The sequence below is a fragment of the Piliocolobus tephrosceles genome, chromosome 14 (genome assembly GCF_002776525.5).
Source record: "Piliocolobus tephrosceles isolate RC106 chromosome 14, ASM277652v3, whole genome shotgun sequence".
In the NCBI taxonomy this organism is placed as follows: Eukaryota; Metazoa; Chordata; class Mammalia; order Primates; family Cercopithecidae; genus Piliocolobus; species Piliocolobus tephrosceles.
In genome coordinates this window covers 47,214,799-47,239,779 of record NC_045447.1, presented here as the reverse complement: position 1 = coordinate 47,239,779, position 24,981 = coordinate 47,214,799, and the positions used below count along the sequence as shown (strand labels likewise).

Sequence of the window (24,981 nt, the reverse complement as noted above, 5' to 3'; positions counted from 1 at the left end):
AGTTTATTTCTTTGTATATTTTGTAATTATATTTATTTGTAGTATTTTTTGTCTTTTAACCTTTTAAAAGTTAAAGTGATTATACTGCATCATTACAGTATTAGGAGTATTTTGAATTTGACTGTATAGTTACTTTGACCAGTGACTTTTTATGACTACATATGGTTTCATGATACTAATTAGTCTTATTGCATTTAAGTTTGAAGAACTGCTTTTAGGATTTCTTATAAAGCAGGTCTAGTGACAATGGACTCCCTTAGATTATTTTGGGGAGTTTCTGAAAAGGTCTGAAAGTCCTAGCCAGAGCAATTAGGTAAGAAAAAAATAAAAGGCATCCAACATGAAAAAGAAGTGAAAGTGTCTCTGTTTGAAGATGACATGATCTTATATAGAGAAAATTCTAAAGGCTCCAATTAAAAACTGTTAGAATTAAGAAACAAATTCAGCAAATTTGCAGAACACATAATTATCATTAAAAAAAAAAAAAACCTGTTGCATTTCTATATACTAACAGTGAACTATCCCAGAAAGAAATTAAGAAAACAATCTCGGGCTGGGGGCAGTGGCTCACGCCTGTAATCCCAGGACTTTGGGAGGCCGAGGCAGTTGGATCACAAGGTCAGGAGATCAAGACCATCCTGGCTAACACGGTGAAACCCCACCTCTACTAAAAACACAAAAAAATTAGCTGGGCATGGTGACAGGTGCCTGTAGTCCCAGCTACTCAGGATGCTGAGGCAGGAGAATGACATGAACCCAGGAGGCAGAGGTTGCAGTGAGCCGAGATCGCGCCACTGCACTCCAGCCTGGGTGACAGGGTCAGACTCCATCTCAAAAAGAAAGGAAAGGAAAAAGGAAAAAGGAAAGGAAAGGAAACAATTTGATTTACAATAGTATCAAAAAATTAACTACTTAGAAATAAATTTAAGTAAGAAAGTAAAATTTCTATATACCAAAAAACTGTAAAACACTGATGAAAGAATTTGAAGAAGACCCATATCTCTATTACTCAGCATGATCTACAGATAAAATGCAACCCCTATCAAAATTTCAATGGCATTTTTCAAAGAAATGGTAAAAAGCAATTCCAAAATTTGTACGCAACCACAAAAGCAACCACAAAAAAAGTTTTGACCAAACAGTCAAAACATCCTTGAACAGAAAAAGCAAAAGTGGAAGCATCACATTAGCTTATTCCAAACTAAATTATAAAGCTATAGTAATCAAAATAGTATGATACTGGCACAAAAACAGACATGTAGGCCAAGGGAACAGAATAGAGAGCACAGAAATAAATCCATGCCTTTATAATCAATTAATCTTCAGCATTGGTGCCAAGAATACACAATGACAAAAGTTTAGTCTCTTTAATATATGGTGTTGGGAAAACTGGACATCCACATGCAGAAGAATGAAACTGAACCTTTATCTCACCCTACATACAAAAACTGACTCAAAATGGATGAAAGATCTCAACCTAGGACCAATATTGTAACACTCTTAGACATAAATATAGGAGAAAAGCTCTTTAGCATTGGTATTGGTAATAAATTTTCAGGTTTGGCACCAAAAGTATAGACAACAAAAGCAAAAATAGACAAATGGGACTAAATCAAACTAAAAGATTCAGCACAGCTAAGGAGACAGACAATACAATAAAAAGACAACCTAAAGAAGGGGAGAAAATATTTACACGCTATACATCTAATAAGAAGTTAATATCCAAATAAATTAGGAATTCAGACGATTCCAAAGGACCTTGTATTAGTCTGTTTTCATGCTGCTGATAAAGACATACCTGAGACTGGGTGACATATAGAGAAAAAGAGGTTTGAAGGACTCACAGTTCCACGTAGCTGGGGAGGTCTCACGATCACAGTGGAAGATGAAAGGCACATCTTACATGACAGCAGGCAAGACAGGATGAAAGCCAAGTGAAAGGGAAACACCTTATAAAGCAGTCAGATCTCATGAGACTTATTTACTACCATGAGAACAGTACGGGAGAAACTGCCCCCATGATTCACTTACCTTCCACCAGGTCCCTCCCACAACATGTGGGAGTTATGGGAACTATAATTCAAGATGAGATTTGGGTAGGGACACAGCCAAATCATATTATTCTGACCCAGCTCCTCCCAAATCTCATGTTCTCACATTTGAAAACAAATTATGCCTGCCCAACAGTCCCCCAACATCTTAACTCATTTCAGCATTAACTCAAAAGTCCACAGTCCAAAGTCTTATCTGAGACAAAGCAAGTCCCTTCAAGCTATGAGCCCATAAAGTGAAAAGCAAGTTAGTTACTTTCCAGATACAATGGAGGTACAGGGAGGGGGGTAAATATACCTGTTCCAAGTGGGTGAAATTGGCCAAAACAAAGGGGCTACAGGCCCCAAGTCCGAAATCCAGCAGGCCAGTCAAATCTTAAAGTGCCATAATGAACTCCTTTGACTCCATGTCTCACATCCAGGTCACACTTATGCAAGAGGTGGGCTCCCACAGCCTTGGGCAGCTCTGCCCCTGTGACTTTGCAGGGCATAGCCCCCCTCCTGGTTGCTTTCATGTGCTTTCTGAAGTTACCGCCTCCTGCTAAATAGCTTCATCCCTTTGAACAAGCCCCATGATACGGGAACTAGGCCCATTTTACAAGAGAGGAATTTGAGGCCCTTGACATATTGTGTTCTGCTCAAGTTCATGAAATGTCCTTCGAATGGAGCAAAAACAGAATGCTGGCTTTGACCTTCACCTGGAGGCCGCCCATGAAAGCTTGCTGTTATGGCTCAGAGCTCTGCTCTTGCACTTGCTGGGAGATGCTGAAAGATGGGGACCATCAGATTGGCCTCCCAGGGCCACTGTGGGGTGTCAAACTGCCCAGAGCAGGGCAGCCAGGCAGGCTCTGAGTAAATGGCAGCCCTCACCATTAGCATTCATGCTAAGAAGAGTCTTCAACTGCCTGAAGTAGCTGGGGTTGAAAGAAAATGATACCATCATTTAGAACAGAAATGGAAAAGGAATGGATTTGCCAGGACGCTGCTGAGAATATTTTTGGATGGGTTGCTAACTTTAAAACTTAAGATAGGCCAGGTGCAGTGGCTTGTACCTGCAATCCCCGGATTTTGGGAGGCTGAGGTGGGAGGATCACTTGAGGCCAGGAGTTTGTGACCAGCCTGGGCAAACATAGTGAGACCCCGTTTCTGCAAAATAGACAAATAATTAGCCAGGGGTGGTAGCACCCACCTGTGGTACCAGATACTTGGGAGGCTGAGGTGGGAGGATGGCTTGAGCCCAGGAGGTTGAGGCTACAGGTGAGCTATGATCGCACCACTGTACTCCAGCTTGGGCAACACAGTAAGATCCTATCTCTAGGGGGAAAAAACCCTTGGAGATTTCACATGATAATTCCAGGGGTCTCCCGTTTCTCATTCTGCACCTCATATTGAAACTTGCCCTTCAGTTCATAGAAAGCAGTGTTTCAGATTTCATGTCTGTGTGCATGTGTGTGCATGCACGTGTGTGTGCATGTGCGTGTGTGTGTGTGCATGCACATGTGTGTGTGTTGCAAGTGTGGGCATGCGTGTGGGTGTGCATGTGTGTGTGCATGTGCATGTGTGTTTCCCTAGAAAACTTAGAAAAGCTGACCACCCTGTGCTGCTAGAGCCATTAACTTTTAACTCTTATTTCTTTTCTTTCTTTTCTTTTCTTTTCCTTTCTTTCTTTCTTTCTTTCTTTCTTTCTTTCTTTCTTTCTTTCTTTCTTTCTTTCTTTCTTTTTCCTTCCTTCCTTTCTTTCTCTTTCTTTCTCTTTCTTTCTCTCTCTCTCTCTTTCTCTCTCTCTTTCTCTTTTTCTTTCTTTCTCTCTTTCTCTCTTTCTTTCTTTCTTTCTTTTCTTTCTTCTCTTTCCTTCTTCAGAGTCTCTCTGTGTAGCCCAGGCTAGAGTGCAGTGGCGTTTCTTGGCTCACTGCAAGCTCCGCCTCCCAGGTTCACACCATTCTCCTGCCTCAGCCTCCTGAGCAACTGGGACTACAGGCGCCTGCCACCATGCCCGGCTAATTTTTGTATTTTCAGTAGAGATTGGCTTTCACCGTGTTAGCCAGGATGGTCTTGATCTCCTGACCTCGTGATCTACCCACCTCGGCCTCCCAAAGTGCTGGGATTACAGGCATGAGCCACCGCACCTGGCCCGACTCTTTTATTTCTTCACAGTCTCTAAACCTGCTTCATCCCTCTCTGTGACCTGCCCGCCCCTGAGTTTGCAACCCTAATCTCTCAGGTCCCAGATGGATAAACTGAAGCCCAGAGTCGGTAGTACTTTGCCCAAAGTCACTCAGGGTTGTTTGTCTTCATCTCATCCATGATGGGTGAGGCACCGTGGCCGGGGTGGGGGCAGGCAGGGCTTCTTCCCATCATCAAATCCTTTTCACCTACAGCAAAATCTCACCCCATTTTCTTTTCCTGGGTTTTCCCACCAAGTCAAGCCGGCTCCCCCTTTCAATGTGACTGTGACCTTCTCAGGACAGTATAATATCTCCTGGCGCTCAGATTACGAAGACCCTGCCTTCTACATGCTGAAGGGCAAGCTTCAGTATGAGCTGCAGTACAGAAATCGGGGAGACCCCTGGGCTGTGGTGAGGAATGTGGGGATCAGTGCAGCTTTGTGGGAGGGGAGGGGAGAGGAGGGAGTGCAAGGGCATCCGGGTGGGAGAGACGGGCGAGTATCATCATTCATGGCCAAGACCAGAGACCAAGGGTGCGAGCATTCCCTTACAGCCGTCCCTCCTCCTCCCCTCACTTCTCCCCAAAGTAGGAGACCCTTGAATAATCTGTCCTCCCCAAACCTGTCTCCTCGGCTGTCAGCATGCCAAAGACATTGTCCCTTCCCCAGACTCCACCCCAGGTCTAGTGTAATCACAGAATAAGTTTCAGAAACGGGGCAATCTGGAAGCTTCCCAATTGCTTAGAATGGCCACAGTTGGAGAGTTCCTGAAGTATCAGTGATTAAGAAAGTCCAGCCAGGTGCAGCGGCTCACGCCTGTAATCCCAGCAATTTGGAAGGCTGAGGCGGGTGGATCTCTTGAGGTCAGGAGTTCGAGACCAGCCTGGGCAACATGGTGAAACTCCATTTCTACTAAAAATACAAAAATTAGCCATGCATGGTGACATGTACCTGTAACCGCAGCTATTCTGGAGGCTTAGGCAGGAGAATCGCTTGAATCCAGGAGGTGGAGGTTGCAGTGAGCTGGGATCACGCCACTGCACTCTAGCTGGGCAACAGAGCGAGACTCGATCTCAAAAAAAAAAAAAAAAAGTCCAGTGTTAGAGGGCTGATTGTTTCAAACATGAAGGCTTTGAGAGATGTCCTTCCAGCCCATTATTTAGAATAGTCACAGGTGAGACCCTGTCTCTACAAAATAAAAATAGTAATAATGATAGAACAGTCACAGCTGAAGAGTCCTAGAATTGTCCATCCTTTGGAATGGCCCAGCTGGAGATGGCCATGAGTGCCATACTTTAGAAAGTCCCCAGTGGAAGACTTCCAGAGGTATCCATTGCTAAGATGTCTGTAGTTAAAGAGTTTCAGAAACGCCCACTATTGGGAATGTCAGTATGTCAACTCTTGGAATTCTTCAACAGTTGAAGACATTCTCAACTGATGTACTGAGACTTATATCAATATATCAGTTGAGAATGTCAACTGTTGAAGAATTCCAAAAGTATGTATTGCCTGGAATGCCGTCAGACCATTACCACTCCTGAGATATGCCCAGTCCTGCAGGGAGAGTCCACTGCCAGGACTGTGAGTGGCTGAATTGGATCAAAGAGAAATCAAACAGCGTCCTATCACATGCAAGGGCCAGGCAGTGCTGGCAAGTCTGTGCTCACCATGCCTGAGTCCAGCTACTCAGGCATAGGCTTGATTCTTGTGGGAAGAGAAGAGACACTCAGCCCCTTTGATGGAAGCTGGGAAAAGAGGTGGCTCTGCTGGAGGCGGGGGCTGGCCTGGTTTAACCCTGACCTGCTGCATCCTTTCCTTATACTGGCAGAGTCCGAGGAAAAAGCTGATCTCAGTGGACTCAAGAAGTGTCTCCCTCCTCCCCCTGGAGTTCCGCAAAGACTCAAGCTATGAGCTGCAGGTGCGGGCAGGGCCCATGCTGGGCTATGAGCTGCCTGGGCCTGTCATAGGTGTGCCTTCCCTCTGCTGTTTCAAGGTTATTTCAGAGTCCGGGGAGACCTCTGGCATTAGCTGAAGGGGAGTCCCTCATTACAGAGATCAGCCCTTCCTTTCTTCAGGAGTTTGGCAGAGCTCCTTTGGCCCCAGGCTCTTAGGAGCCAGGTCTGGAGATGACTTTCCCTCAGTGGCTCCCATTCCCTCTTCATGCTCAGAGATCAGTCCAGTGGCTTGATCTGGGACCTGTAATGAACACTGCCAGCCTTAGGCTTAGAGTGTATTTTTCCTTCTCTGGGTCTGTCTGAGATACCCAGGTACAAATGGTCCTTGTAGGGAACAGATCATACTTGAGGTGGTCGTTAAGGATGTCTTCAGATTCAGGGACATTTTCTAGAGCCTGGCATCTGATAGTCACACAGACTGGACATGGCTGGATATCAGAGATTCAGGACTCATCTGTCATTGTTGGCCTGACTGCTTCCCTCTGCTTCCAACAACTCCAACTCGGAGGGAGACTTTCGCAGGGCTCTGAAGATTGTACCACAGACTAATTTTTTAAAATGTGATGAAAGCTGTGAAACCGGCTCTTCAGCATAACAAATATTTACACATTTTGTATGTGTTATCAGGGAGTTTATGGAGCCACTGAAGTGCTTCCATAGGGTCTGTGGACCCTAGTTTAAGAATCTCAAGAGAAAGGGTTCATCACCTTGCATCTGGGATGTACAGGAGGGGTCTCAGGTCACTGTAGAGGACTAGGCGCCCACCACCATGCCTGGCTAAGTTTTGTATTTTTAATAGAGATTAAGTTTTACCGTGTTGGTCAAGCTGGTCTCAAACTCCTGAGCTCAAGTGATCTTCCCACCTCGGCTTCCCAAAGTGCTGGGATTACAGGCGTGAGCCATTGTGCCAGTCTTTTTCTTTTTTTAAAAAATATTTTACCAACCAAGAAAAAGCACTGTAGTTCTGGCACAAGTTGAAAGCTGACACAACCCACTGCTCCCACCCCCAACTTGTACTGTTTGACATTTATTGGAGAAAAAAACTTATCATTTATTCACACTAAAGAATTAGTTACTGGCCAAGGACCTTTTGTAGAATCTTCTCCAGAAACTGTAGGAGGTCCTCTTACAATGCTGATTGGAGTTGCCAGGGTCCAGAGGCACCTTCATGCCCTGGGTCACCAGACCACCAGCCTTTGTGGCTCTTTCCCTAGCTGCATTCTGGAGGTAGGAGGCTGGGCCCAGGGCAGAGGAGGGGGCATCTGGGGATGTCTGAAGAGCCAGTTGAGTAGCTGAATTCTTATCTACTATCGACAGTATTTCCACAATCACAGGCATTGCCTAGGTTACAAATACATTGCTCAGAGACTAGGAACTGGAAACTTGCTTTCGAGAACCCGTAAAGTGGAAGATGTTCATGACAAAGCAAGAGGGTCAACAGGTCAAATACTAAAATGTGGTCCTTCCAACTGGCCAAGCATTAGGAAAGAGACCTAAGATGTGGGAGGGAGGCCCCAATAGGTATCTGAATCCCCCACATCCCTGCAGTAGCTCAAAGCTTCTATGTCCCCTTTATGTGAATGAGAAAAGGCACCCCCTGCAAGCAGAAGCTTTTAGCTCACACTCACTTGAGACTGAGGACCATACAGGGTGCAACTATACAATCTTACGGTGTGGGGTCCCTGTTTCTCATGAGGTTCTCTAGGAAAGGTGGTTTTTTTGGTTCTCCATCGTGTGCCCAATGAGATTAAAAGAGTGTGGAACAAAATAGGCTTCCAATAAAATTTCGTTGAGTGAATGACACCTGTATGAATACACTTGGAATGGATGTAGAAAACACAACTTTTCTGTGACATCTGAATTTGATTCGCAAGCATGTTGTCCAGTGAGTCTGCATCTTTGCCCTTAGAAACAGTTTTAATTTAATTTTAATTTTTTTAAAAAAAACCCTTCTTTTCACAGTTGTTGATCTTTAATTTTTTTTATTTAAACATTTTTTCTTGCTTCATTTTTCCTTCATAGGACTTTGGAAACATTCTGATAAACATCTTGGTGCCATTGTTTATGGGAAAAAAGTATATCTTACAGGTTAGAATTAGTGCAACATAAGCATGTTAATATTTTTCCACGGAATGTTCCAAATCTTTGCTAACAAAGCAAGTGATTAGGGAAATTGGAGTTTTCCGTATCTTTTCTATGAATGGTCTATTTTTGGGGCTTATCCATATTTGACCACCAGATGGTAGCATTTGAACAACAAATTTTTAATTGTCTTTTACAAGACAAAGCTGTTTTTGAAGCCCTTTTATGTATCTTATGTTTCAGAACCAATGCTTCAAAACAATATAAGGGGCTTTTAAAATAAGACCGATGTGTGTGTAACATATCTCCTAATTAAGATAGAAGTTTGAGGGAAAACCAGTGTGTGGGTCAAAATACAAAACATACACAATTGATTGGGAGGCTGTTTGGCTGAGAGGTGAAATGGACTCTAAAGTTGGCTGGAAGCTGGGTGCGGTGGCTCACGCCTATAATAATTGGGAAGCTGAGGCTGGTGGATCATTTGAGATCAGGAGTTCGAGAACAGCCTAGCCCCTCCTAGCCAACATGGCAAAACCCTGTCTCCACCAAAAATATAAAAATTAGCCAGGTGTGGTGGCATGCACCTGTAATCCCAGCCACTTGGGAGGCTAAGGCACAAGAGTCGCTTCAACCCAGGAGACAGAGGTTATTGTGAGCTGAGATCGCACCATTGCACTCCAGCCTGGGTGACAGAGCAAGACTCTATAAACAAACCCCCAAAAACGTTCTATTTAAAAAAAAAAAAAAAGTTGGCTAGAGCCAAGGTTGAAGCCTGATTCTGGCACTCATGAAGTGGACCTTGGGGCATGTCAAATGCATGGTAGGCATTGAAAATACGCTGGCAAATTTTCTTAATTTGACCCCAAGTTAGTGACTATTGTTCTCATCGCAAGAATACCTGGGAGTAGCACTGGAAGCAGACATGTCTTTTGGGCATATTCTTCAAAAATGGCATCATTTTTATGTTGACAATTGCTAAGTCACTGGGGGTCAGATATTAGAGGAAGCACTGTCAAAGCAGGACGGTTAATATACAGCGAAGGTAAAGGGCTGTGTCTGCATTTTCCATGGGCCAGCTTCCCAGCAAACCTCCTTTTTATAGAAGAACCTAGCCTCATCTGTCTTCCAGCTCTTCCAAGCCTTGTGTCTTTTAAGCAGGCAGAATAAAAGTTCCAATGCCAAATAGTACCAGAATATTAAAATCGAAAAGGACTTTATATAGCAGGGGTCTTGACGTTTTGAGGGAGTCATAGATCCAGAATTTGGTGAAGACGATAGCCCCTTTCCCATATGTTTTGAATGTAATTTCAAGGGAAGCACCCCAAAAATCAATAATCCTTGAATTTCCTAGGGCACATCTTCTCAACTGGTGTGTGTGTGTGTGTGTGTGTGTGTGTGTGTGTCCCCTAGACTCTAATTATTTTGAACCAACTGGCAGTCCTTTTTTCCAAACTACACACAGAAAGTCACTCTGCTACCACTAGGCGTCTAATCTCTCCGGTGCTTTGGGGCAAAGTTGAATCTCTTGCCTGGAGAATCTGTCAGAACTCTTTATTCTAGTAGCCTCTGATGTTCCATTGAGGGATCTGAAACATAGAAGTGATTGTTATAATATCAGCAACCAACTTATGTCCTAATTAAACATCAAGAGTGCTTGCATTCCCAACTTCATGCTGAGAGAGAATATACTAAAACGTTAATTAGCGATCCTCTCTTGGTGGTAAGAATGTGGGTAATTTAAATTGTGTTATATTGTTGTGCATGCTTCTAAACTGGCTACGGTGAGTACATATTTGGGAGTGTGGAAAAAGCCTCAAATTTTATTTTTAAAAAGTGATAGGTCACAAAGGAATGTAATCAACATTTCATTATTTATATTAATAGCTGATAAAACAAAAAGTGGCTAATAATTTATTTGACAAATAATGCCAGTTCCATTCGAGTGTTCTGTGGCCCTCCAGAGACAGGCATCCTACAAGGCCAAATTTGCTTGAGTCTGAGAATGACACACATGAAGATAATTCATCTGATCTGACGGATCTGATATTCCTAACACTAGATCTAGAAAAATGGTGGCTTTTTCTGTTTGGCCCTAACCTCGATGTCTGCGAGACACCAACTACATTTTAGTTATTCAAGATTGCCATCCATAGCAACTTTGTGTTTGTCCTTACAAATACCTTTCACCACCCATTGAGATCCCATGATTTCTTTTGTAAGTTATGTTGATACGAAATGTTATGTTAGGTTTCCAAATATTGAACCACCTTGAATTCTGGGGCTGAATCCTCTTGGTTCCCTAGGGCTTCTCTTTCAGTATTGACTTTGAATCTGAAACATTCATGATGGGATGGGTTTGGGGAATAAGATTTATAGATTGATTTACATATTTGGCCTTGTCCCCAGATTTTGACAAAAGTATCAGGAAAAGGGGAAGAAAAGATGGAAAATGAGGAGAATGGTTAGAATTTTGGCTTGTTGGATCAGTTCCCAGAACATCCTTTGTGTTAGAGAAATCAAGTAATGGGAGAAGTGGAAAGAAAACAAAAAAGTTAGTGAAGCTAAACCAAGGTACATAGTGAAGAGAGAAGGGGGAGAAGGACTAAAAAAGATATGTGAGGTGAATATTTGGGGCAGACTTTGAGGCATCTGGGAAGTGGGAGCTTTGTAGTGCTCTGAGAGATTTGGGGAAAAGAAAGGGATTTGAGGAAGGGTTGGTCTCTCTGGGTATAAACGAGTCCCTTTTAATATATTTTGAGAGATGCAAGCAAAGATTATATACTTGATTAATTTTTTTTTCTTTTTTTGGTAGAGACAGGATCTTACCATGTTGCCCAGGCTGGTCTTGAACTCCTGGCCTCAAGGGATCCTCCTATCAGCCTTCCAAAGTGTTGGGATTATAGGCATGAGCCACTGCACCTGGCCTTTTTTGGCCAAATTTTGACTTCTGTCGTTCCTATTCCAATTTCTCATTTCTTACATTTTGTGTTTCTTCTTTTTTTCTTGATTATATTTGCTAGATGTTTGCTTATATGATGCTATTTTTTAGAAAAGTAGTTCTTCTTTATAACTCTTATTTTTCCCTTTCTTTTCTTTTGTTTTTTAAAAAAAACTTTTGAGTCAAATACAAAGTTCATATACTTTAATATTAAGAATTTTCTTTTGGCTGGGTATGGTGACTTACACCTGTAATCCCAGCACTTTGGGAGGCTGAAGCAGGCAGATTGCTCGAGCCCAGTAGTTACAGGATCAGCCTGGGAAACATGGTGAGACTCTGTCTCTAAAAAAAAGTTTAAAAATTAGCTGGGTGTGGTGGCACACACCTGTAGTCCCAGCTACTCAGGAGGCTGAGGTGAGGATTGCTTGAGTCTGGGAGGTCAAGGCTGCAGTGAGCTGTGGTCATGTGACTGCACTCCAGCTGGGGTGACAAGCTGGAGTCTCTTTTGGGTCTCAAAAAGAAAAAAAAAAACGAATTTTGTTTTTATGATGAATTAAATTTTTAAAAATAATGAAAATATTTATCTCTAGTTTCAGGACCTGAACCATCAGGTTTTCTTGTTTCCATCAGAGAAGTCACGTGTCAGAATGCTAAAGTGTTTGACTGTAGGATAAGGCTTTGTTCCTCATGTATTTCCCAATTTTTTTTTCTCTTTTCTTTTTTTGAGATGGGTTCTAACTCCATCACCTAGGCTGGAGTGCAGTGGCATGATTATAACTCACGGCAGCCTTGAACTCCTGGGTTCAAGTGATCCTCCCACCTTAGCCCACAAATATTGTTTCTTCCTATTTTCTTATACATGAGTAGCCCCAACTACAAAAACACAGGATCTGCCATTAGTCTTTTGTAATTCAGCATGACTTTACAGATCACTATTATCTTTTCCAGACAGGAATTTGCATTTCAATTCTTTTTGTACAACAAAAAGCTTTGTCCTCAGTTGAAGGATTTTTAATTTTAATGAAGTCCAATTTTTAAATTTTGTCTTTTATAAATTGTGTTTTGGTGTTGTAAAGTCATTGCTAAACTCAAGGTCACCTAGATTTTCTCCTATATTATCTTCTAGGTGTTTTATACTTACATGTTTTATATTTATGTCTGTGATCCATTATGTCTGTGAGTTAATTTTTGTGAAAGGGGTAAGATCATTATTTAGATTCATTTCCGTGAATGTCCAGTTGAAGCATTTTTAAGCATTACCAGATGGGGAAATTTTTTTTTTTTTTTTTTAGTGAGAAAAGACATTTATTTTCTTATGTAAAACATATATTACATATAACAGTAATAATGACATAAACTGATTTATAAAGAAGGCAAAAATAAACAATACTCAGAAAAAGCTGATAGTAGTAGAAATTTAAAAATTGAAAACTTTTTTTTTTAATTGAACACAATTTTTTTTCAAAAAATTGAAATGAATTCTTGCTCGCATCCCCCAGGCTGGAGTGTGATGGCACGATCTTGGCTAACTGCAACCTCCACCTCCTGGGTTCGAGTGATTAGTGATTCTCCTGCCTTGGCCCCCCAAGTAGCTGGGATTACGGGAGCCTGTCACCATGCCTGGCTAATTTTCATATTTTTTCATATATATATATATACATACACAAGTTTTTTAAAATTATACTTTAAATTCTAGGGTACATGTGCACAACGTGCAGGTTTGTTACATGGATATACATGTGCCATGTTGGTCTGCTGCATCCATTAATTCATCATTTACATTAGGTATTTCTCCTAATGCTATCCCTCCCCCAGCCCCCACCCCACGACAGGCCCCGGTGTGTGATGTTCCCTGCCCTGTGTCCAAGTGTTCTCATTGTTCAGTTCCCACCCATGAGTGAGAACATGCGGTGTTTGGTTTTCTGTTCCTGTGATAGTTTGCTGAGAATGATGATTTCTAGCTTCATCCATGTCCCTACAAAGGACATGAACTCATCCTTTTTTATGGCGGCATAGTATTCCATGGTGTATATGTGCCACATTTTCTTAATCTAGTCTGTCATTGATGGACATTTGGGTTGGTTCCAAGTCTTTGCTATTGTGGATAGTGCCACAGTAAACATATGTGTGCATGTGTCTTTATAGTAGCATGATTTATAATCCTTTGGGTATATACCCAGTAATGGGATCGCTGGGTCAAATGGTATTTCTATTTCTAGATCCTTGAGGAATTGCCACACTATCTTCCACAATGGTTGAACTAGTTTACACTCCCACCAACAGTGTAAAAGCATTCCTATTTCTCCACATCCTCTCCAGCATCTGTTGTTTCCTGACTTTTTAATGATCGCCATTCTAACTGGTATGAGATGGTATCTCAATGTGGTTTTGATTTGCATTTCTCTGATGACCAGTGATAGCATTTTTTTCATGTGTCTGTTGGCTGCATAAATGTTTTCTTTTGAGAAGTGTCTGTTCATATCCTTTGCCCACTTTTTGATGGTGTTGTTTTTTTCTTGTAAATTTGTTTAAGTTCTTTTAGATTCTGGATATGAGCCCTTTGACAGATGGGTAGATTGTAAAAATTTTCTGCCATTCTGTAGATTGCCTGTTCACTCTGATGGTAGTTTCTTTTGCTGTGCAGAAGCTCTTTAGTTTAATTAGATCCCATCTGTCTATCTTGGCTTTTGTTGCCATTGCTTTTGGTGTTTGGTCATGAAGTCCTTGCTCATGCCTATGTCCTGAATGGTATTGTCTAGGTTTTCTTCTAGGGTTTTTATGGTTTTAGGTGTGATATTTAAGTCTTTAACCCATCTTGAGTTAATTTTTGTATAAGGTGTAAGGAAGGGATCCAGTTTCAGCTTTCTACATATGGCTAACCAGTTTTCCCAGCACCATTTATTAAATAGGGAATCCTTTCCCCATTTCTTGTTTTTGTCAGGTTTGTCAAAGATCAGATAGTTGTAGATGTGTGGTATTATTTCTGAGGGCTCTGTTCTGTTCCATTCATGTATATCTCTGCTTTGGTCCCAGTACCATGCTGTTTTGGTTACTGTAGCCTTGCAGTATAGTTTGAAGTCAGGCAGCACGATGCCTCCAGCTTTGTTCTTTTGGCTTAGGATTGTCTTGGTAATGCAGGCTTTTTTTTGGTTCCATATGAACTTTAAAGTAGTTTTTTCCAGTTCTGTGAAGAAAGTCATTTGTAGCTTGATGGGGATGGTATTGAATCTATAAATTACCTTGGGCAGTATGGCCATTTTCACGATATTGATTCTTCCTATCCATGAGCATGGAATGTTATTCCATTTGTTTTTGTCCTCCGTTATTTCATTGAGCGGTGGTTTGTAGTTCTCCTTGAAGAGGTCCTTCACATCCCTTGTAAGTTTGATTCCTAGGTATTTTATTCTCTTTGTAGCAATTGTGAATGGGAGTTCACTCATGATTTGGTTCTCTGTTTGTCTGTTATTGGTGTATAGGAATGCCTGTGATTTTTGCACATTGATTTTGTAGCCTGAGACTTTGCTGAAGTTGCTTATCAGCTTAAGGAGATTTTGGGCTGAGATGATGGGGTTTTCTAAATATACAATCATGTCATCTGCAAACAGGGACAATTTGACTTCCTCTTTTCCTAATTGAATATCCTTTATTTCTTTCTCTTGCCTGACTTCCCTGGCCAGAACTTCCAACACTATGTTGACTAGCAGTAGTGAGAGAGGGAATCCCTGTCTTGTGCCAGTTTTCAAAGGGAATGCTTCCAGTTTTTGCTCATTCAGTATGATATTGGCTGTGGGTTTGTCATAAATAGCTCTTATTATTTTGAGATACATTCCATTAATACCTAGTTTATTGAGAGTTGTTAACATTGAAGGGCTGTTGAATTTTGTGGAAGGCCTTTTCTGTATCTATTGAGATAATCATGTGGTTTCTGTCATTGGTTTTGTTTCTGTGATGGATTATGTTTATTGATTTGCATATGTTGAACCAGCCTTGCATCCCAGGGATGAAGCCCACTTGATCATGATGGATAAGCTTTTTGATGTGCTGCTGGATAAAATTCAGTTTGCCAGTATTTTATTGAGGATTTTTGCATCAATGTTCATCAGGGATATTGGTCTAAAATTCTCTTTTTTTGTTGTGTCTCTGCCAGGCTTTGGTATCAGGATGATGCTGGCCCCATAAAATGAGTTAGGAAGGATTTCCTCTTTTTCTATTGACTAGAATAGTTTCAGAAGGAATGGTACCAGCTCCTCTTTGTACTTCTGGTAGAATTCGGCTATGAATCCTTCTGTTCCTGGACTTTTTTTGGCTGGTAGGCTATTGATTATTGCCTCAATTTCAGAGCGTGTTATTGGTCTATTCAGAGGTTCCACTTCTTCCTGGTTTAGTCTTAGAAGGGTATATGTGTCTAGGAATGTATCCATTTCTTCTAGATTTTCTAGTTTATTTGCGTAGAGGTGTTTATAGTATTCTCTAACTGTAGTTTGTACTTCTGTGGGATCGGTGGTGATGTCCCCTTTATCATTTTTTATTGTGTCTATCTGATTCTTCTCTCTTTTCTTTTTTATTAGTCTTGCTAGCAGTCTATCAGTTTTGTTGATCTTTTCCAAAAACCAGCTCCTGGATTCATTGATTTTTTTAAAGGGTTTTTTTCTGTCTCTATCTTCTTCAAATCTGCTCTTAGTTATTTCTTGCCTTCTGCTAGCTCTTGAATGCGTTTGCTCTTGCTCCTCTAGGTCTTTTAACTGCGATGTTAGGGTGTCGATTTTAGATCTTTTCTACTTTCTCTGGTGGGCATTTAGTGTTACAAATTTCCATGTACACACTGCTTTAAATGTGTCCCAGAGATTCTGGTATGTTGTGTCTTTGTTCTCATTGGTTTCAAAGAACATCTTTATTTCTGCCTTAATTTCATTATTTACCCAGTAGTCATTCAGGAGCAGGTTGTTCAGTTTCCATGTAGTTGTGCGATTTTGAGTGAGTTTCTTAATCCTCAGTTCTAATTTGATTGCACTGTGGTCTGAGAGACAGGTTGTTGTGATTTCTGTTCTTTTACATTTGCTGAGGAGTGTTTTACTTCCAACTATGTGATCAATTTTGAAATAAGTGTGATGTGGTGCTGAGAAGAATGTATATTCTGTTGATTTGGGTTGGAGAGTTCTGTAGATATCTGTTATGTCTGCTTGATGCAGAGCTGAGTTCAAGTCCTGGATATCCTTGTTAACCTTCTGTCTTGTTGATCTAATGTTGACAGTGGGGTGTTAAAGTCTCCCATTATTATTGTGTGGGAGTCTAAGTCTCTTTGTAGGTCTCTAAGGACTTGCTTTATGAATCTGGGTACTCCTGTATTGGGTGCATATATATTTAGGATAATTAGCTCTTCTTGTTGAATTGATGCCTTTACCATTATGTAATGACCTTTTTTTTTTTTTTGTCACTTTTGACCTTTGTTTAAAGTCTGCTTTATCAGAGACTAGGATTGCAACTCCTGCTTTTTTTTTTCCATTTGCTTGGTAGATCTTCCTCCATGCCTTTATTTTGAGCCTATGTATGTCTTTGCATGTGAGATGGGTCTCTTGAGTAAAGCACACTGATGGGTCTTGACTCTTTATCCAATTTGCCAGTCTGTGTCTTTTAATTGGGGCATTTAGCCCATTTACATTTAAGGTTAATGTTGTTATGTGTGAATTTGATCCTGTCATTATGATGTTAGCTGGTTATTTTGCCCATTAGTTGATGCAGTTTCCTCCTAGCATGGATGGTCTTTACAATTTGGCATGTTTTTCAGTGGCTGGTACCGGTTGTTTCTTTCCATGTTTAGTGCTTCCTTCAGGAGCTCTTGTAAGGCAAGCCTGGTGGTGACAAAATCTCTCAGCATTTGCTTGTTTGTAAGGGATATTATTTCTCCTTCACTTATGAAGCTTAGTTTGGCTGGATATGAAATTCTGGGTTGAAAATTCTTTTCTTTAAGAATGTTATGAATATTAGCCCCCACTGTCTTCTGGCTTGTAGAGTTTCTGCCAAGAGATCTGCTGTTAGTCTGATGGGCATCCCTTTGTGGGTAACCTGACCTTTCTCTCTGGCTGCCCTTAACATTTTTTCCTTCATTTCAACTTGGTGAATCTGCAATTATGTGTCTTGGGGTTGCTCTTCTTGAGGAGTATCTTTGTGGTGTTCTCTGTATTTCCTGAATTTGAATGTCGGCCTACCTCGCTAGGTTGGGGAACTTCTCCTGGATAATATGCTGCAGAATGTTTTCCAACTTGGTTCCATTCTCCCCGTCACTTTCAGGTACACCAATCAATCGTAAATTTGGTCTTTTCACATAGTCCCATATTTCTTGGAGGCTTTGTTGGTTTCTTTTTACTCTTTTTTCCTCTAAACTTTGCTTCTTGCTTCATTTCATTCATTTGATCTTCAATCACTGATTCCCTTTCTTCCACTTGATCGAACTGGCTACTGAAGCTTGTGCATGCGTCACGTAGTTCTCATGTCATGGTTTTCAGCTCCATCAGGTCATTTTAGGTCTTCTCTACACTGTTTATTCTAGTTAGCCATTTGTCTAATCTTTTTTCAAGGTTTTTAGCTTTGTTGCAATGGGGTCTAACATCCTTCTTTAGGTTGGAGAGGTTTGTTATCACTGACTTTCTGAAGCCTAGTTCTGTCAACTCATGAAAGTTATTCTCCATACAGCTTTGTTCTGTTGCTGGTGAGGAGCTACAATCCTTTGGATGAGAAGAGGCGCTCTGGTTTTTAGAATCTTCAGCTTTTCTTCTCTGGGTTCTCCCCATCTTTGTGGTTTTATCTACCTTTGGTCTTTGATGTTGGTGACCTACAGATGGGGTTTTGGTGTGGATGTCCTTTTTGTTGATGTTGATGCTCTTCATTTCTGTTTGTTAGTTTTCCTTCTAACAGTCAGGTCCCTTAGCTGCAGGTCTGTTGGAGTTTGCTGGAGGTCCACTCCAGATCCTGTTTGCCTGGGTATCACCAGCAGAGGCCGCAGAATAGCAAATATTGCAGAACAGCAAATAATGCTGCCTGATCCTTCCTCTGGAAGCTTTGTTCCAGAGGGACACCCGCCTGTATGAAGTGTCAGTCAGCCCCTACTGGGAGGTGTGTCCCAGTTAGGCTACCCGGGGGTCAGGGACCCACTTGAGGAGGCAGTCTGTCTGTTCTCAGAGCTCAAACGCTGTGCTAGGAGAACCGTTGCTCTCTTCAGAGCTGAGACAGGGACATTTAAGTCTGCAGAAGTTTCTGCTGCCTTTTGTTCAGCTATGCCCTGCCCCCAGAGGTGGAGACAACAGAGGCAGCAGGCCTTGCTGAAGTGCAGCGGGCTCCACGCAGTTCGAGCTTCCCCAGCTGCTTTGTTTACCTACTTAAGCCTCAGCAATGGCAGATGCCCCTCTCCCTGCCAGGCTGCTGCCTTGCAGATCTATCTCAGACTGCTGTGCTAGCAGTGAGCAAAGGCTCCATGGGTGTGGGACCCGCTGAGCCAGGTGTGGGATATAATCTCCTTAGGTGCCATTTGCTAAGACCGTTTGAAAAGCGCAGTATTTAGGTGGGAGTGTCCCATTTTTCCAGGCACAGTCTGTCATAGCTTCACTTGGCTAGGAAAGGGAAATCCTCTGACCCCTTGGGTTTCCTGGGTGAGGCGATGCCCTGCCCTGCTTTGGCTCACCCTCCATGGGCTGCACCCACTGTTCAACCAGTCCCAATGAGATGAACCAGGTACCTCAGTTGGAAATGCAGAAATCACCTGTCTTCTGCACTGATCACACTGGGAGCTGCAGACTGGAGCTGTTCGTATTCGGCCATCTTGGAACGAAGCGGAAATTTTTTAATAGAAAGTATTTCCTCCTCTCCCAATGTCCCACTTCCCTAATAATGAGAATTTGTGATTACAATGATTTTAAGAGAAAAGAATACAGTTGCTAGCAGAAAGCCATGCGAATTAGGGAGACTGGAGTGAGACCTCCTGACTCCTCCAACTGTTTTTCTTCCACTGACAGCTGGCAGCAGGGTAGGGTTACAGGAGTCTCTGCCTTCTCTGGGCTGGATGTGTCAAACCTTTCTAACTCCAAGGAAACCATCAGCAGAGGCCCCCTATCTCCTGCCTGTGTCTGTCTGCCGGTATGCAGATGCCATGGGATAGGAGCAGTGCTCAAAGAACTGTGCATTTGCTTTGGTATCTTAATCCCACATCCACTTTAAGATTTGGGGAAAAATGAGCAACCTCCAGTGTTAAGTGTGAAAAGTCAATTCCTTGTGGAAGGCATGATTGAATTGTCACAATTGAAGAACTTGTCACAGTGTGTGATCTGCCCAGAAGCATTCTCCAAAACACCAAAAATTCTCCAGGAATGTTTTCATCTTTTTGAAATTCCAGTTTGCATTTCCAGAAGCCAGGTTGACCTGCGTGCACAGGGTTCTGTAAAGGCAGTTTGTTTTTTTCAGTTAAAGGTGGTGGGAGGAACACTGGAGTGGTGTCCACTGTTGAGAAAGAGATGGGAACTCATTCCTGAAAGGAAGATGGGTGTAGAGAGCATTAGGCTTCCCAGGCATGTGGGCAAGCAGTGAGAACAGGAGTCTTTGGGGACAAAAGTAAGTCCTGTGCTAGATTTGCTAAGAGAAATATCAACTGATCTCTTTAAAATGAGATCCCTCCCACCCCTTGGGGCCTGGAAAATGTGGTCTGCTGGGTATGGAGACCCCAAATAAACAGTACTGAGGCTCCTGTGTGTCAGTCACCACCCCTGGCAAATGCCAAAGTGCCTCACTTTGCTGGAGGAATTTACAACTCAAGGTGTTTGTGTCACAGGCCAAGACGGGAGTGGAGGATCTGGCCATCAGAGGATAGAATGCTTCCCATATGCCAAGGCGCTTCCGCTTGTATTCACGCACAGCATTTTCCTGAAACTGGTTACTGAGCCTGGAATTTCTGTTAATGTTCTAAGGCAAAATGCGAATTACCAAGCTGAGTCGAGGGCTGGCGTTATGCTATCTTCCTTTAGTCCCTTTCATAAAAGCTCCTGTGCTGTCCAGCTGCCTCTCTTTCCAGAAGGTGGTGGTCCAGTTTTAATAATGTTAACAGAGGGAGTATAACTAAAAAACGACTTACTCCATCAAAATCTGTTCCACTACCGAGAGCACAGACACCAGCAGGTGTGGCTGTTTGAATCCTCCCTGCTCTGCATGGCTTTTGTGAACCTCGGATCCTTCGCCTTAAACTCAGGGGTTGAAACCCTAAGAATTAAACGAAATAAAGTATCTAAAGTGACTGTGCACACAGCCTGGCCTAGAGGGTTGAGTTTACCCCTCCTCCCGGGTAAGAGAAGCGGTGATGAGGCCAGGTGGAGCCCGAGGGCCTGCCTCCGAGGCGGTGCAGGCAGCAGGTGAGGGCCGCGCCCGGGAGGGGCCGGGGAGGATCCCTGGGCGGGGGAGGGGGAAAGGGGCTGCGGCTCCGGCCTGCAGGGAGCCCGGGGCCGCCCTCTTCCTTTTCGGACCTCGGAGGCAGACGGGCTGAGAGCTGGGCCAGGTGGGTTGCACCGAGTTGGGAGAAGCGGCTGCGGGAGCGGCGGCGGAATCCTCAGCTCGAGGGCGCCCCCAGAGGTCTCCGGGCTCCTTGGCCCCTTGGCCCCTTGGCTCCTTGGTTCCTTGGTAGGCGCGGGAAGCGCCCATGGGGCTCCAGCCGGGGCCTGGGAGGCCGTGACATGATGGCTGGGGATGGAGGAGGCTAAGCCTTGGACTCGCTCCCAGGCGCCCGCAGGGGACTTCCAGGCATCCTCGATGGCGGACCGAGCTAGGGCGCGGGGCCGCTGGTGCGGGGACCGCCCTAGGCTTTGGGGTCATCGAAGGCTCCGAGACGCTCTGGCCCCGTAGGCGCTGCTCGTCACCGGGACTGGGCTTGGCTTGATCTGGGCAACAGCAGTTACACTGCGGCCGCTGCTCCGCCCAGGGCTGAGAGGACGAGGGTGCATAATTTCCTCGGGGCTGCTGTGTGGCCAGCCTAAAAGTGCGGTTTTGGTCGCCTTGTGGTGAAATGTCTGCGCCTCTTCCATCCTCAGTAACCAGTACTGATTTTCCTTAGCGTCTCATGTTAACCAAAGCGACCACAACTTAGTTGAAAGCCTCACTAGAAGCTTTGAGGTCAGTGGGTTCGAATCTCACACCTACCGCTTAGCAGCTGTGCAACACTTGGCAAACTGACTTCCTGTTGCTCGGATTTCTCACTTGTAAAACAGACACTGTAATACCATCTACTTTGTAGGACGAATGTCAATATTAAATGAAATCATGAGAGTAAAGCATTTGGTAGATGGTCCCTCAGTGAATGTGATGATTATGGCAAGGAGTTTTCAAGGGAAACTTTCCCGTGAAGTTGGTTGAATAGATTTATTCATCTGCATTCTTTGTTTCTTTTCTGTCCTAAGGGACTACACCACAATGAGCAGGCTTAAGAAAATACTCACTTTGGTAGATGCTAAATATGGCTTAGGACCAAGTAAGACATCCTTCACAAGACAAGTTGCTTTTAATTCAAAATAGTTTTGAGAAAAAATAGCCCCTCTTCCAAAGATAAGAGCTTACAGTGGTAGTTTCTCTATTCATTAATAAACTTATGTTTTTAAAATGGAAAACATGCTCTGACTGGTGACAGGTTTAGAGGAGTTCATTTCACAAGTGTCCGGAGCAACAGTTAATTAACTTCAATATCAACATCCAGTCATTTGGCCAGGTAAAGAATCATTTCCCACTCATTTGCTGTGCCAGTGTGGAAAGTAAACATGCTGAATAATGGAAAACAGCTGTTGTTACTGTAATATTCACTCTCTGCATCCTTTCCTGCTGTTTTCCACGTGCTCTATCCCCCAAACCTAAAAAGCTGTAAGCCGATATGACTAATAGCAAAGGTGATCATGAGGGCATTTTTCCTCCTTCTGTGACTCATTTCTTTCTGTGTGAGACGACTCCATAGAGATGACTCCATAGACACAACGCAATTGAGTCTTGCGTTTATCTACCCCTTTATTTAAAACCCAAAGAGGACTTATCAAAAGAGAAGAAATCTCTTTAAAGGTGAACAATGCAGTCAAGTTACTTGCTCACAATCACATTTGTAGACTAGCTTAAGAGGACTTTGTATTATAATTAAAAGTGTTTCTGAATAGCTTTTTAGTTCATCAGCACTGTACTAATTATAGCTGTTTCTTGAGAAAAACCTAATATTTGTTTTTTTTTTTAAATGGAATTATCTAATTGCACAGTCATTTTCAGCCATACAAAAGCCAACATTAAAAATGAGCAAAGGGAAATAATTACAACTTACAGGCTGGGAAGAGGTAAATAATCTGATATGTAGTTCTTGTGCTTGAGGGATTTAATTAGACATCAACAGAAAAACAATTTTTTTTTCTGAAGAAAAAATATGATTTAATCCACAATGTGTATAGCTATAGAGAGTTTTATTGACAGAATTCCTTTAATGTTTTTCTGATTCGGTGCTTAACAAAGGGATTACTTTAGCTCTTGTGTCTTGATGGACTGTTGTATGATTCTTTAATCTTAACTTTTATTGACTAGTGAAATAAACAAAATAATTACAGTGAGAGATTTTAACATGTGCATATCAAACTTGGACATCTCTGTTAGGGAAGCAGGAGCCTAGAGGAACCAGAATGATACCATTTTAAAATCAACTCCATCTTAAAACTAGCAAGGCACATTCCTTGCCAGTCATGACCCATGGTCCTTAGCTGTTTACAGCTAAAGCAGCAACTTGTTAATGCCTGCAAGGACACACTCCTATAATAACAGAAAGTCCGGATGTCCCGATACCCATAACAGTGTGTGTTTTGAATATAATTGTAGTTATGGCTTGATGTACTCACACACTAGAATGTCAAGGATAGTTTAAATCAATATTATAAATTTTGTCATGCTATCTGCTCACCCTCATGTAGACTCAGCTTAGCTTAGTCTTTACATACATAAGACCCCCTACATAAGAAAAAGTTAAAGCAAAGATGGTGCGCTCCTCGCTTGCCTTCTGAGGGTGTTGTACTCTGGAAGGGAGTAGCTTCTAATTAACTTGCTTCTTTCACTGCAGTCTGTGACTCACCTTGAATTCCTTCCTGCGTGAGACCCAAGAACCCTCTCTTGGGGTCTGGATAAAGACTCCTTTTCCGGTAATGAATCCAGGAGGCAAAAAATAAGGACATTTAGGAATTGAGCAATTCAGTAAATAAACATTTGTGCGTGTGAGCACCCACGTGCATACATACACTTATATGTAGAGGATCTAGAAAAATCTTTATATCCTTTGAATAGAGAAGATACACATTTCCCCCCATATGATCATGGTACATTTAAAATAGTTGATCCCATATTTGGCCACAAAGAATTCTTTTTCTTTTCTTCCCCTGGAGATAGGGTCTCCCTCTGTCACCCAAGCTGGAGTGCAGTGTCACATAGCTCACTGTAACTTCAAACTCCTGGGCGCAAGCAGTTCTCCCGCCTCAGCCTCCTGAGTAGCTAGGACTATAGGTGCATGGCACCATGTCCAGCTAATTTCAATTTTTAAATTTTTTGTCGAGATGAGGTCTCACTATGTTACCCAAGCTGGTCTCAAACTCCTAGCCTGAAGTGATTCTGATCCTCCCCAACCCCACCAGCCTCCCAAAGTGTGGGGATTACAGGTATGAGCCACCATGCCTAGCCTAAGCAATTCTTGATACATTAAAAAATAGAAGAGGTATACCATAGGCCATGATATGGTTTGGATCTGTGTCCCCACCCAGATCTCATGTTGAATTGTAAACCCCAGTGTTGGCAATAGGGCCTGGTGGGAGGTGGTTGGACATGGGGGCAGTTTCTCATGAATGGTTTAGCACCATTCCTCTAGTGCTATTCTGCTGATAGAGTTATCATGAGATCTGGTTGTTTAAAAGTGTATAACACCTCCCACCCTGCTCCTGCTCCAGCTGTGTAAGATGTGCCTGTGTCTCCTTTGCCTTCTGACATAATTGAAAGTTTCCTGAGGCCTCCCAAGAAGCTGCAGGTGCCAGCATCGTGTTTCCCATATAGCCTGCAGAACCGGGAGCCAGTGAAGCCTCTTTTCTTTATAAATTACCCAGTCTCATGTAGTTCTTTCTTTCTTTTTTTTTTAAGATGGAGTTTTCATTCTTGTTACCCAGGCTGGAGTATAATGGCGCAATCTCAGCTCACTGCAACCTCTGCCTCCCGGGTTCAAGCGATTCTCCTGCCTCAGCCTCCCGGAGAACTAGGATTACAGGGGCAGGCCACCAGGCTGGCTTTTTTTTTTTTTTTTTTTTTGTATTTTTAGTAGAGACAGGGTTTCACCCATGTTGGCCAGGCTGGTCTCGAACTCCTGACTTCAAGTGATCTGCCCACTTCGGCCTCCCAAAGTGCTAGGATTACAGGCGTGAGCCACCACTCCTGACCATCAGGTAGTCCTTCATAGCAGTGTGAGAATGGACTAATATATTGCCGGGCGCGGTGGCTCACGCCTGTAATCCCAGCACTTTGGGAGGCCGAGACGGGCGGATCACGAGGTCAGGAGATCGAGACCATCCTGGCTAACCCGGTGAAACCCCGTCTCTACTAAAAATACAAAAAAAAAAAAACTAGTCGGGCGAGGTGGCGGGCGCCTGTAGTCCCAGCTCCTCGGGAGGCTGAGGCAGGAGAATGGCGGGAACCCGGGAGGCGGAGCTTGCAGTGAGCTGAGATCCGGCCACTGCACTCCAGCCTGGGCAACAGAGCAAGACTCCGTCTCAA

At 43.0% G+C, this 24,981-nt stretch overlaps 1 pseudogene; it reads left to right on the top strand.

Moving 5' to 3' along the window:
* Window positions 1-2,713: 2,713 nt before the first annotated feature.
* LOC113220270 lies at window positions 2,714-4,608 on the top strand (annotated as a pseudogene).
* Window positions 4,609-24,981: the final 20,373 nt, after the last annotated feature.